This window comes from Piliocolobus tephrosceles, chromosome 11 (assembly GCF_002776525.5).
Source record: "Piliocolobus tephrosceles isolate RC106 chromosome 11, ASM277652v3, whole genome shotgun sequence".
NCBI lineage: Eukaryota > Metazoa > Chordata > Mammalia > Primates > Cercopithecidae > Piliocolobus > Piliocolobus tephrosceles.
Window position 1 is genome coordinate 42,475,567 of NC_045444.1, and position 5,047 is coordinate 42,480,613.

Genomic DNA, 5,047 nt, shown 5'->3' on the forward strand with positions numbered 1-5,047 from the left:
GAATGTAGCTAAAGCAATGCTTAAGGGAAATTTATAACACATATTAAATGTCTACATTAAAAATAAGAATTTGAAATCAATAACGTAAACTTTCACTGGAATTATAAGACACTGGAAAAAGAAAAGCAAATGTAACTTAAAGCAAACCGAAAAAAGAGAATAATCAAGATTAGGCAAAACCAGGGACATCTTTAGTTATATCTAAAATACCTGACACTTCCTTTGCCTCAAAGTAAAGATTAGTCCTGGAATCCATTTAAAGAATGTAGGCTCTTTGCCCATGTCTCTAGTGTTACCATTCCCACAAAAAATGTTAGTGCCCTTATTCACCAAGTAGTTAATGGGTTGTGTGCTTTAGATGATATACTATGCTGAGTTTTGATTTTAATCATCAGAGAATTAACATCTAATTGGGTAGTCAATCTGCAAACACTGGCAACATTGTGGACACCCTCCAGGAAGTGAGAATGCAGTTTCCTCTGTGATGTCAAGGACTTTAAGGGTTGTAGATGCTGCTGTTGTCAAACATCTTCTTGATATCAGTCCAAAGGATAAGAGGTGGACAGTGTTCAGCATGTTCTGCAGTGTGGCTTTACTGGCTTCCACTTTGTCTCCAGTCCTAATCAGCTGTACATCACTGAGGATTTCAATAGTGACCCTGGAGATTTTAGTGGTGATGCCTAAAGCCTGGAAGAAAAATGACTTCTTGGGCCCCAGACTAGTGTTCTGGGCTGGCACAGTGACCTCACGTGGGGCAAAGGCACCAGCGCAGACATGAGCTGGCATCTATTGGCCAGCAGTGTGTCCCTAATCTCAGTGAAGTCCTCCTTGGTCAATACAAAGCCCACATTCCCTCAGATATGAGGCAACAGGTTCTCCAGAGCCGAGTTGTTTTCTGGATGGACTCAGATGGCCTTGTGTGTTATAGTGTTCTTGTCCATCAGCTCCACAGACTTCCCTCAGAAGTACATGCCAACCTGTATCTGCTTGGAACCCACATTGTCACTTCCACAATGAGGCATTTTGGATAATCATCTAAAAGTTGGATGCTCTTAAGGAAGTGGTTGGACTTCCAGGTTGTCCTGTCTTGCCTAGATATCATGGAGATGTATCAGGGATTGCCATGCAGGGTTTAAAGACAATATCACTTTCATTAGGACACCTGGCAAGAGTCTTGCTGGTCACATTTTAGCAAATCTAATACATAAATTCACTTCTTATTTTTTACGGTATAATAGGCATCACTGTGAATTAATCTGTCATTATTTACCTAATTACGAACTGTTTCAGCTTCCTTGACTCCATTTCTACATTTTAGCCACACTGTATAAAATCATGCCTGAGGAATTCTTTTATTTTTAGTTATTTTATTTATATAAAGATAATATAAGTATAAGATAGCAAGTTATGTTTAAGATATTTGGGGGGAAATATATAAACAAAAACATCAACATATATTATCTTTCTTCTTTATTTATTGAAAATATGTGGTACATGTGAAGATGTGGAAAGTGATGAGTGACAAGACAAAAATAACAATAGGTGACCTAAATAAATGATTATCTTTATATTCTTCTGTACTTCTGTGCTCCAGGCATCCTCTAATGTCCAGAATCTCTAATGTCTTTACAAATAAATGAATACTACTTTCTCCAATTTTTCGTAGATATGTAATTGAGATAACATGAAGTAGGGGAACATGGTTGAAGCTAGACAGTAAGGCTTTGGAATAATTCAGAAGAGACCACACATACTGAACTGAATTTATTTGAGCCTGTTCTAACCTTTGGATCTTATCCCTCCCAGAGGAGATAAAGAAATCCATCCACCAGTGCACACTGAAAACACTGAGTCTACTATCCAAAAAACTGTTGTGTTAGGCATTATTTCCTGCTTACAGTATACACAGCTAGAGCATTCAATTCAGATATAGTGAGCAGTGGCCAGACATTTCATGACTCTCAAAAGTTTTTTCTTGTGGAATAATTTAAATGTTAAAATAACTTTAAATATTTTGCTTTTACTTGTTATGCATTCAGTGTTTAATTCAGAACTGTTGTCTATTATCTTTTCATGCCTTTATATCTCATATAAACCTCACAATAAACTTCTTGGTGATTTAAAATACTATGTAAATAAAAAGCTTTTCAGAAGGCCTTATTAGAAGCTGAATTGGGTATTTGAAGGAAGGTTTCCCCTCCTGAAGCCGAAGATGTCTATTTAACTGCTGTGGTACCTAAGCCAAGCATATTGACTGATTTACTGTCACAGATAATCCAGTACTTGCCTAGAAGCCATTTCAGTTTAAGAGCATGTGGTTTGGCAGGCAGCATTGCTTGCAATAATGTAATAAAACAGAAAAAAAAAATCCATACCTGGTTGTGAAAGAAAAGAGTCTATTTTGCCAGAGGCAGGTGAAATGGGTTTGTGTGATTTAGTGGTGGGTCAGAGCATAGACGTATAAAAGAATCCACGATTACTTGTATTTCTGAAAATGCCCACATTCTTTAGAGTTCCTAAATCCTGTGTACTGTTTAGTAGTAGGGAGTAGGAGGAAGGCTACTAATTTTATTTGTCTTCTGAGGCCATTGGTTTATGATGGTGCTATTACATGGTTGCTCTGGTCAAAGTTCTTTTGGTGCAACAATCAGAATGTCATGTACGCTTGCTCAACTCTCATAAAATCAGAGGCCAGGGAAAGAGGTGAAGGTAGGCTTCAGATAAAGTAGAACTGGGATAGAGAGGCTACTTCCTATCTCTAGGGAGGCCAGCCTTCCTCTTCACTGCTCCTTCCAGCAAATCAACTCCATTCTTCTCTTTTAACACACTGGCTTTCTCTGGTTGCCCAGAATCTCAAATCACTGCATTTCTACTTTGTCCTTTTCTTTATTATAGCCTTTATGCAACATGTTTCACTGCTAAGGAACTGAGTTTCTCAAGGTCCTTTTTTCAAATTTCCCAAGAATAGAATCCATTTGGATCAATTCATCTAAGTCTTTTTTTTTTTTTGAGATGGATTCTTGCTCTGTCACTGAGGCTGGAGTGCAGTGGCACAGTCTTGGCTCACTGCAACCTCCACCACCTGGAATCAAGCAATTCTCCTGCTTCAGTCTCCTGAGTAGCTGGAATTATAGGTGTGCACCACCATGTCTGGCTAATTTTTGTATTTTTAGTAGAGATGGGGTTTTGTTATGTTGGCCAGGCTGGTCTTGAGCTTCTGACCTCAGGTGATCTGCTGGCCTCGGTCTCCTAAAGTGCTGGGATTACAGGCATGAAACATCATGACTGACTGAATTCATCTAAGTTTTGATCAGAATTTTTGCGTAAATCGGACAAGAGAGAGAAATAAAGGGCATCCAGTAGGCCGGCCGGGTGTGGTGGCTCATGCCTGTCAGCACTTTGGGAAGCCGAGGTCAGCGGATCACTTGAGGTCAGGAGTTCGAGACCACCCTGACCAATACGGTGAAACTCCATCCCTGCATTTGGGCATGGTGGCGCATGCCTATAATCCCAGCTACTTGGGAGGCTAAGGCAGGTGAATTGCTTGGACCCAGTAGGCAGAGGTTGCAGTGAGCCGAGATCACGCCATTAATGGCACACCAGCCTGGGTAACAAGAGAAAAACTCTGTCTCAAAAAAAAAAAAAAAAAAAAAGAAAAAGAAAAAAGAAGAAAACAAAGAAATAAAGGGCATCCAAATAGGTAAAGAGGAAGTCAAACTGTCACTGTTTGCTGACGATATGATAATTTACCTTGAAAATGCTAAAGACTCCTACAGAAAGCTCCTAAAATTGATAAAAGAATTCAGCAAAGTTTCTAGATACAAGATTAATCAGTAGCTCTTCTATACACCAACAGCAACCAAAGGGAGAATCAAATCAAGAACTCAATGCCTGTTACAATAGCTGCAAAAAAGGTAAAATACTTAGGAATATACCTAACCTAGGAGTTGGAAGTCCTCTACAAGGAAAACTACAACTCACTGCTGAAAGAAATCATACACAACACAAACAAATGGAAACACATCCCATGTTCATGGATGGGTAGAATCGATATTGTGAGAATGACCATACTGCCAAAAGTAATCTACAAATTCCATGCAATCCCCATCAAAATACCACCATCATTCTTTACAGAATTAGATAAAGCAATTCTAAAATTCATATGGAAGAAAAAAAGAGCCACATAGCCAAAGCAAGACTAAGCAAAAAGAACAAATCTGAAGGCATCACGCTAACTGATTTCAAACTATACTATAAGGCCATAGTCACCAAAACAGCATGGTAGTGGTATAAAAATAGGCACATAGACTGATGGAACAGAATAGAGAACCAGAAATAAACCTGGTACTTACAACCAACTGATCTTGGACAAAGCAAAAGAAAACATAAAGTGGGGGAAGGACACGCTTTTCAACAAATGATACTGGGACCATTGGCTAGCCACATGTAGGAGAATGAAACTGGATACTTATCTCTCACCTTACACAAAAATCAACTCAAGATGGATTAAGGACTTAAACCTAAGACCTGAAACTATAAAAATTCCAGAAGATTACACCAGAAAAACTCTTTTAGATGTTGGCTTAGGCAAGGATTTCATGACTAAGAACGCAAAAGCAAATGCAATCAAAACAAAGATAAACACCTGGGACCTAATTAAACGAAAGAGCTTTTGCACAGCAAAAGGAACCAGTCAGTAGGGTAAACAGACAACCCACAGAGTGGGAGAAAATCTTCACAATGTATACATCCGACAAAGGACTAATATCCAGAATCTACAACAGACTCAAACAAATCTGTAAGAAAAAAATAAACAATCCCATCAAAAAGTGGGCTAAGAACATGAATAGATAATTCTCAAAAGAAGATATACGAATGTCCAACAAATGTATGAAAAAGTGCTTAAAATCACTAATGATTAGGGAAATGCAAAGTAAAAACACAATGTGATACCACCTTACTCCTGTAAGAATGGCCATAATCAAAAAATTAAAAAAAAAGAGCTGTTGGTGTGGATGCAGTGACCAGGGAACACTTCTATACTGCT

General features: G+C 38.5%; 1 pseudogene; it reads right to left on the reverse strand.

The window, feature by feature from the left end:
- Nucleotides 1-326: 326 nt before the first annotated feature.
- On the reverse strand, nt 327-1,102 carry LOC111546162 (annotated as a pseudogene).
- Nucleotides 1,103-5,047: the final 3,945 nt, after the last annotated feature.